This window comes from Calypte anna, chromosome 1, assembly GCF_003957555.1.
Source record: "Calypte anna isolate BGI_N300 chromosome 1, bCalAnn1_v1.p, whole genome shotgun sequence".
In the NCBI taxonomy this organism is placed as follows: domain Eukaryota; kingdom Metazoa; phylum Chordata; class Aves; order Apodiformes; family Trochilidae; genus Calypte; species Calypte anna.
In genome coordinates this window covers 35070732-35080683 of record NC_044244.1, presented here as the reverse complement: position 1 = coordinate 35080683, position 9952 = coordinate 35070732, and positions in this window count along the sequence as shown.

Sequence of the window (9952 nt, the reverse complement as noted above, 5' to 3'; positions counted from 1 at the left end):
CAGCATCCATGTCCCACATTGTCCTGACTTCACATCAGCACCTGGGTACAGACCATCCCCGTCGACCTTGCTGCCCCCATGCTGTAGTCTCCATTGGAAAGAAAGATGAACAGGCTGGAAAAGAGCTGAAAAACCCAAGAGCCGTGACAAAGTTCTCTGAACATGACAAGAGATATGCTGTGGAGCACACCTGCTGTCAGTCCAGATGTAGCTCTGGCACAGAGATGCTTTAGCATTATTCCTGCAGTTCTTATCCAGCTTGAGGCACATTAAAATTTGTCAGCTGCAGATCTTGTGTCGTTCCTGTTGTTAATAATTCTGGAAGCTGTAAACCCTGTAATTGAGTTTCAAACCTGTTGGAGTTTTCTGGTTAAAGGAACGACCAGATCCCTTACCCTTTAGAAAAGTTCAAAGTATGACCTGAAAAAAGCATGTGAGAGATGAAAGTTAGGAACAAACAAACAAACAGCCTTAACTGAACTTTTCATATTGATCACAGGTGTTTGATCACAGCTTAAAAGTAAAAGTTCACATCTATGAATGCACAAGTCACATGAGACTTAAATAATTCATTGACTTTGCAAGGAAGATTCACTTCTGGATTTGCCAGTGCCTACAGGTACTGTTAAAGGTACTGAGATACGGGTTCACAGATTTGTTTAATGATGAACTGATTTTAGTGACTAGTCTTCTACAAGGCAAAATGTAGCACTGTGGTACTTCTGGCCACACTGAACAAAGTTCCTGCAGTAAAGAAAACTTAACCCTTGCTATCTGAGTGATCTGACAGAAATTCACAAGAGGATTTGCAGGACGTGAAGAAAATCATGCATAGATTGTAATGATATTTAAAAGGGTAAGGGCATTAAGTATGAATGAAAAAGTCATTATAGTCACCTCAGAAGCTACCTCAGGGACTGCCACTGGCATTTGAAGCACACCATCAGGGGTCTTTGAAGAAGAAAAGACACGGCCTCTTCCTTGCTCTTTAAGATAATGAAAGGTGATTGGTGAAGCTGTTGGACACTGCCCTGAGCTCTGTTTCTTGCTCAGGCAACTTTTCCATTTTGGAGTCTTTCCAAATAGTTTGATTTGCTGGATTCACTGCCCACAAGCATTTACAGGAAAGTCTGTGATCATTCTAATTCTTAAATGGACGTAATTAAGCAAATTCTGTAAATGGTGTAGAGGACTAAACATCATGCAAGCTCTTCTATTTATTTGCTGCTGTGTTTTCCTTCTCTTCTTGAGTAGACTTACGAAGCATGTCTTACTCATTCTTGTGGTCAGCAGTAGCTTCTTTGTGAAATATTCTTTCTCCATAGAGCAACTTCAGAGTTGATCCTCTTCAGTGAAAACATTAGTGCTTCACATTTTTGTATGCACCAACATTATTTAGACCATAAAATTCAGAAGGCTGAGGTGGACCAGGGCCTGAAATAGAAATTTGGTCATGGGAGAAAGAGTTATCATTAGTACAACTTGGTCTGGGAGAAGAGTCCTGGTAAGGTTTATCGAGGACAGCAAAAGCCACCAGTATTGAAGTAACCACACACCTTCCAAAGCCATGTGCCACCATGAGAACGAATGGCAGCAGATTAACTGGTGCCATCTTCCATCAGTTCCTCTTTTCACACCATGGGTTATTCTTCCATGTGACTACAACAGCTGGAGGTCCCTTGATACCAAAAGCAGGAGGAAGAATGGGCACTACATAAGGATGTGGTTTATGTGTTTAGGCTGTTTGGATCCACAAGAGCCTATTTATTTGTACATTGTTGCTGTGGTCTTCTGTGTGGTAATGGTGCCAAATCAAGTATTATCCTCATTTTGAACATAAAAGCAGCAGCTGGTGCTCTGAGAACCGTATGACGCGTGTCATGCCAGCCTACAAGACCTCTTCATGCTTTTCTAAGGCCTTTCAGAGCCCTTTCTACTAGGCTGTTATTGCTGCAAGATAAAGGGGAGGAGAGTACTTTTACCACCCATTTGTATTATATTATGATTACTTCAAGTTACATTTAAATGTATTACTTTAGGTAAAAGCGGCAGAACTGGTTTGCATATAATATTGCTTTTTAAAAGTGATCGATTTTTTATTACATCAACACTGCAAAAAAAATGGTTTTATATTAAAAAATAAATTTATGTTAGAAATTTCCCTGAGGAATTGAGACTGAGAATGGTACAGGAATTTTCAAATGGACTTTTTGTTTTATGCAGTAATGTTATAGACAACAAAGCGAAAAGATAAGATATAAGAAAATTTGTATGCTGTGTGGATCAGAATAGTACTCAAAATCAGAAGAGGCCTCAGCTTAGTTGAGATCTACAATATATGTTTTGCTATAGAAAGTTAAGCCCAACTGCAATGAATGTGTTTTGTTGCTTTAGTTGTAGTCCTGAAGATTTTGATCTTTCCAGAACTGCCTGGAGCTACTGTTCATCTTACCGCTTTTCTCCCAGTAAAATAATTCAAATGGTGAAAATCTGTAACCTTTAAACTGTCAGAAATTGTCTTTTCCATCAGAATGCCTCGGGTTAAAAAAAACATTCAAACAACAACTGACAAATAAAAGTTGTGTTCCAAATGCAGTGGCAAACAGGAATTAATCCTTGGCTGTGTACTTGCTTTCAAAGGCCTCAATTTCAAGTTTTATTGATTTACTGTATATGCAAGCTGTCAAGGAAAGGGACAGTCACATTCCCATTCTCAAACAAAGGTAGAAAACAGCCTGTGCTGGGAAAGGGGGAGGATATCCTGCATGACATCTTTTGGTTTTGGCTCACAGTTAGGTTGGATTAAGTGTAACATGAAACTCCACCTGAAGGGCATCTACAAGACCTGCTACTGACACTGCTATTGTAGGAATATAACTGGTATTATTCACCTCTTGCCCAGAGTTATCTTTATGTAAGTATTCAGTTGTTCTGGGCTTGCACATGTGAGCGTAGTGTTACATCTTCTTTTCCCCCTGTAACTGCACATCAATGTGCTCATCCTCTTGGTTCAGCTATGCACTCTCTGGTTCAGAGCTAGGTAGAAAATTAGGGTAATCAGATGATTTGCAAATGGCATGGATATTCAAACTCTCCAGGCAAGAAGGTAAGTATTCTGCAAGAGGTGGTAATCAATTCAGTTGCCTCATTTGAATCCACTTCCATATGAGCTGCTAATCAATCAGAATGCTCAATTACCTTCAGAAAAAGTATGAAATTCAATTTTCAGCTTTAAATTACATACTATTTTTGAGATGGCTTCACTCTCCTGTTGTTTGAAAACCTCTCTCCAAAGTTTCATTTTTACCTTGAAGATTGTAACCGATCAGTTTACTTCTGATAACAGGAGACACCTTGAGTTTGAAAGACTTTTCATTGCTCACTCATGTATTTCACCTGGCTTAGCCCTTTGAGGCCAGGCTGGCACAGTGGTGTTCTCCAGCCTCCCTCCTGTTCAAGGTCAGCTATTTAGACATACAGTTTCAGACAAGAGAAGCCCCCTCCATAACATTCAGATTTGGGGTTTTTTTGAAACTTGTACACTTCCAGATTTCAGGCGTGACAATATTTATTGTTACTGTGCTATAAATAAGCAGAATGGAACTGGAACTGGAAAGCAGTGTATTTTACTCAAACAGCATCCCACCCTGTCTCTCACTGCTCCTCATCCATGTCTGTGCAGCCCTTCTGAGTGTTGTCCATGAGTAGTTCGTGATGCTCAGAGGGGACATGGCCATACCAATGGCCTCCAGAAGCTCACCAGTCCTGCTCCCAGTGTTGAAAAACTAGTCAGAAATTTAGAATGCTGTGACTATTTTGTGCATGATGTACTCTGTGTATATACAAAACTGTAGTCAGAAAGGCACATGACTAGTAGCACAACTAACACTGAGCAAGGACCTCCTGGAATAACTCGGCCTGAAAGAAGGCAATTAATTAAGATGTTTTGAGGGTGTTTCATGAAAATCACTATCTTGGCAAAGAAGACTCAAGGGCTATATGGATAATCGGACCTAAGGAATGCAGGAGACGATAAGAAAGAACTAAAATCAAGATTGAGTGCTGAACCATTCTTGGGCAGTTGGAGTTATAGAACTTGAGATATTGTGTCCTTTGGGTGAACTTTGTTCATTATAATGTCATTGTAATATTAAAAAAACACACTCTCAGGTCAGAAAGACCCCTGCCCAGGTAAAGACCTTTCCCCTGAGCATGCATGATAATAGTAATAGAGATGTAACCATAACTATATGTAAATTGTTAACCAATCATTGTAAGGAGGATGGATTTGGAAGCTTATTAACTTCACAGCTTTGTATATAAATACACAGTGGAAACAATTATTTGATTTGCTTGATTTGCTGCAAGGTACGTAGCACCCAGCTTCCTACAACCAGCAATACATAATGGTGTCTCCTTCCTAAACATACTCTTTGGTCTGCCTTTTGGGAGCTAACTTAAACCAGTAACCCCAGGATGGTGTTTCCTGTGGCATGGAAAATCATAGAATCATAGAATCATAGAATTGGCTGGGTTGGAAGGGACCTCAGAGATCATCGAGTCCAACCCTTGAACCACCGTTGCAGTTACCAGACCATGGCACTGAGTGCCACATCCAGTCTCTTTTAAATATCTCCAGGGATGGAGAATCCACTACTTCCCTGGGCAGCCCATTCCAATGCTTGATCACTCTCTCCATAAAGAAATTCTTTCTAATATCCAACCTAAACTTCCCCTGGCACAACTTAAGACCATGCCCTCTTGTCTTGTTGAAAGTCGTCTGGGAAAAGAGACCAACCCCCACCTGGCTACACCCTCCTTTCAGGGAGTTGTAGAGAGTGATGAGGTCTCCCCTGAGCCTCCTCTTCTCCAGGCTGAACAGCCCCAGCTCCCTCAGCCTCTCCTCATAGGATCTGTGCTCAAGTCCCTTCACCAGCCTGGTTGCCCTCCTCTGGACCCGCTCCAGGACCTCGATATCCTTCCTAAACTGAGGGGCCCAGAACTGGACACAGAACTCGAGGTGTGGCATCAGCAGCACTGAGTACAGGGGCAGAATCACTTCCTTGGACCCGCTGGCCACGCTGTTCCGGATACAGGCCAGGATGCCATTGGCCTTCTTGGCCACCTGGGCACAGTGCTGGCTCATGTTCAGCTTCCTGTCAATCCAAACTGCAAGGTCCCTTTCTGCCTGGCTGCTCTCCAGCCACTCTGTGCCCAGCCTGGAGCTCCCCATGGGGTTGTTGTGGCCAAAGTGCAGGACCCGGCACTTGGCCGTCTTGAACCTCATCCCATTGGAATCAGCCCAACTCTCCAGTCTGTCTGGGTCCCTCCGCAGAGCCCTCCCGCCTTCCAGCTGATCCACACTCCCTCCCAGCATAGTAGATTAAAAAATTTTTAGATTTTTAGATTTAAAATCCCAGTGCTGGGGTTGCAGCAGCGGGGCTGGGTGTCCCATGCAGCTCTTTAACAATTCAGGGTGAAGGGGACACCTCAGAGGAGGGGCAGTCAACTACTCCCCACACCATAAATCACAACTGTGTGTGCACTGGTTACAGTTGTTACAGGACAAAGGTTTGGATTTAAAGACAGAGAAGGGAAGCCAATGTGGATTGGTGAAAGCTGTGTGCTCTGGCCAGCTGACACCACCAGATTTACTGGCAGAATATTTGTAATGCAGGAAAGTTGTGGTTTCCAAGGCCATGCTCAGGGAGACCTTCAGCATTGTTTTCATGTGTCTAAATAAAGCATGCTTTGCTGTAGAGAAACAAGATAAACCAGGTGCCTCGAGTTGCCAAAGAGTGGGTGTGAGTCCACCTGTGCCTGGTTAGGGCAGGCCCCCTATTACCAGGGGGCCAATAAAGGTGGGACACACACCCACAGAGCAGACCTCAGCTCACTCTGGTGCAAGGCATGGAGAGGTCAGCAGCTCGTTGAGCCTCTGGAGCAAGAAAGGCTCTTCCTGCTACACTTCTACCCTGGAAGCGCTGTGTGGTGGCTGGAGTCCTGGAAGAGACCAGCAGCTCGTCGAGCTTCAGGAGCAAGAATGGCTCCTCCCGCTACACTTTGCTGTTAACAGCTTAGTGGCAGGAAGGTGTTCCTTATTCTCCTTATTTCTCTAGGAATTTTAAGAGTACTCTGGGAAGAAATAATTTTCGTATCTAATAATTAACTTCTGCTGCTTAAGGTCTGATTCTGAATCAGTTTGAGCTCAATTTCATTTTGTGCTTCAGAAAATACCCAATGCACTTATAATTATTTTGCATTTTCCCATCACTTTAAATCTGAGTTAATTATATAGTTTACAAATATTTTAATATAGCCATTAAATTCCTTTTTGTAAGTTAGATAAGTATACCATGATATTTATATTAATAAAAAGGAGGCATTTGGTCTCAGATTTCCAAAAGCATCCATTGAATTTATGAGAATCTGACATCTAAAGTGCCAGACACAGCAGTATTAGCAAAAGTCAATAAACGCTGTTGGAATTTAGAACATTTACATATTTGGGTTTCTTAGAATGAATGAACATTTTAAAGAGCATAATGTGACTGGTTTAAAATGCAAGTAACTAAATATGGAGTCCTGCTTTGTTTTTGCAATTCATCTGGGATTACCAAAGATGAGCAAACTAGGAGAACAAATGTAAATTTATATTATATTAACTAGATGGGAGAAATATCCTCCTAATACTTACTTTATTGCAACAGAAAACAAAAGGAATGGTATCTATTGCTGTAATTTTTTTTTAATGTGTGTGTCTTTTTTTGTTTGGTTTTAACTGGAAATATATATTTTTTATTATGGCTGAACACATATATATGAGGAGAAGTGGAGAACTTAACAGGTAAAAATAAAAAAATCATTATCTGTGTTTCAGGTAGAAGTTACATTTCTGTCAGACATTTTGCATTAAAGTAAAAATCAGACATGAAAGGGGAAAAAAAGAAAGGCAAGCAAGAGAGATCAGAAACTGTGCGGTATGTCAGCCAGATATAAAATGGCTCTAATAGCTGTTTCTATGGCAACTAAAAATGAATGGCTCTGAAGATAAATATATTTTTTTTTTCAGCAGGGGTATTAACATTTCTTTTTAGTGAGGCACACTCCAGATTATATTCTCTGCCCCAAAGTCTCTGCATGTAAAGATTCAGAATCACCACCATATAATTTTTAGACTGATCCCTGACAGAGTCTCAGCTGCTCTGCTCTGATCAGTAGACCAGAGCCCTGATCTATTTCTTTTCTGAACGAAATCCCACCATTTCCCACCCATCTTTTACACATGACAAAGCAGACTCAGCAGTTTTTAACTCACTGAAATCATATTCCCTTTCTTTAAAAAGCAGTTTATTACACATCATTGTTAGGAGATTCATGACCAGTCAGAGTCCTCCAGGCACTTGAAGTGGACACTGCCTTGGGAGAAAAGGGAGCTGCCCTTCTGCTACCCTTCCTTTTCCTGCCTGCACCTCCTCTCTATGTGACTGGGAAGGATTCATCAGAATTTGCTAATTCTGGGTCCCTCTGTCCTGCACAGTCCCCTGTATTTACTCTATCCTTTTTAAGCCCTGCCCTGCCCATGTTATCACAGAGCATGCAAAACATACCCACTGCTCCATGTAATAAAAAGCCTCTCCTGGGAAGATGCAAAACGGCCATCCCATTCTTTCAGATTCTTTGAAGTGGATAAAAAGTAAAATAAAATAAAATAAAATTAATCTACACAAAAGAGTAATTATGTTTTGGAGCCACAAGAGCACTATGTGTGATCTATAAAAGACTGAGGACCAAGAGTTTGCTGGAGAGATAGAAGCTGTTCCCCAGAGGTGAGCAGCTGTGAAGGGTGTAGCTGCAAGTCCCTTTGCATTGCTTGGAACTCTCTTAATTAGCAATAAAACCCATTTAGACCATGGCGAACTGGGTCAGAACAGTGGTCTGGCTCAAAATTGCTGTGGTCAAAAGCATAAAGCTGACATGAGGCTGTGTTAGCCTTTGTTCTGAGCACATGGGAGTGGTGGGGGCCATGCACAAAAGGGTCAGGGAAGGGCAAGGTGACCTCTTCCAGTGGCAATTCTAGTTCCAAGCAACTGTGAAACTGTGGCCTGGCTTAGCACCCTAGCCTGCCTTTTAGTTTGCTAAAGTTTTGGTTTGGTTTGTTGGGGTTTTTTGCTTTTGTGTTGGTTTTTTTGTTTGTTTGTTTGGGGGTTTTTGTGTTGTTTTTTGTTTTTCCCAGAAATTCTGGTTCCATACCTGGTGAAAAATAGCCTGATTTATTTATTTATTTATTTATTTTTATCTCTGTGTGTGCTATAATTATGTTGAACAAAGGACTTTCAGAGTCGAGTGCCTTCAAGCAGCAAACGATCTTCACACCAGCTCGATGTGCTTGTCTGAAATGCCCAGTGTCCAACTCAACCAGCTGATAGAGAATTAAATCCTTAGGAAGCCCCATCTGGGACACAACTGCCTCACACCAGTCTTTATATGAGATGACCTCTCAGTGAACTACAATACCATGTGTTTCTTTAAGGTTTATTTTCCATTGCTCAATAAAAATTCCAACAGTGAAATCATTCACAAAAGGAGCAAAAAAGGAGAAGGATGTCGAATGTCATTAACTGGAAAGAGAGAATTAACCAGCTGTAAATCCCTGCTGCCTTTGCAGTGCAACCATCAGCTACAAAAGGATCTGCAGGAGACGCAGGCTGGTTTCAAGAAGTAGGCAGCAAAAAGTACTCTCAGCCTAAGGCACAAAGCAGTGTAGTCTTGCATTGAATTTGATTTTCAGTGATGCAGGAAGGTGTGTTTTAGATGTAAATCCTCCTGGCTTTACATGGAAGTTGATGCAAAGGTTTTAAGGAAGATATGAAATGTTATTTGGCTGCAGGTTCAGTAAATTAGTGGATGTTGTCTGGAGTATGAACAGAAATCATAGACTACATATGCTCACTTAACTCAGAGTCAAGATTTGTTTCTTTGCATTTAGAAAACTAAAGCCCAACACAGAAGTAGTTCTTACACCTTTTTCTTCATTTGCATTGACGTCAAGGGTCCCTGGAACATAATTAGTTCTGGTTTAACAAGCAGGTTATAAAGTGAGATAGTTATATGCCATTGACTATTCTACAGGGTTGTCCAGACTACAACTGCACTGTGAATACATGAGCTGCAGAACTGGGGGCTGGGTGTTGACTGTCCCAGTCCCTGCTTGTGTCCCAGCTGTGAAACCAATGTGCCAGAAGGCTCCCTGGAGGTTGCTCTATATCTGTCTCCACGTTGAATCAGAGGAACCATCTCAAACTAGGGTCTGCCCCTGCAGCATCTTTTAGATGTCTCCAAAAAGGCAAGGTTTTCAGCCCCAGTTCTGCCCTTGAAATCTCATTGTCTGTGTCCTGTGATACTTTACATATGGCCATCACACTGGAGCATTGGGGGAGGGTATGTATGGATATGTACATCTTTGCATCCCTAGTATAACAGATGGGCACAATTTTCGACTCTGTGGCATCTTTCTGGGAAGGGAGGGGATTAAGGTTAGCAGAGAATGTATTTGAAAAACAAAAAAATCCCTTGTGTGCAGAATGATTTATCTCTTGGGGTATCTTCTTCAGCAGCTGCACTCTCACAAATTTAAAAAGAAGCTGTGAAAACTCCAGACCTCGCAGGTATAGTAAAACCCAACAGCTGAAAAATTTCCTTCTAATTTTACTATTTAAAGACTGGCTTTTTTATCCATTCTGACCTCCAAGGCAAGTTAAGTACCTTCAAAAACTCTTCATTATAGTTTTTATGTCTGTTTGGTTTCCTAATACTGCTTTCTAATTATGTTGTTGTAGCTCTGGATGTCCCTTCTATTTATATTCATATCTGATACTATTTTGAGTGCTTCTACATTAATAGCTTGATTTGATTACAGCCACAGTGAAAAATAATTCTAAAATAAGCTCAG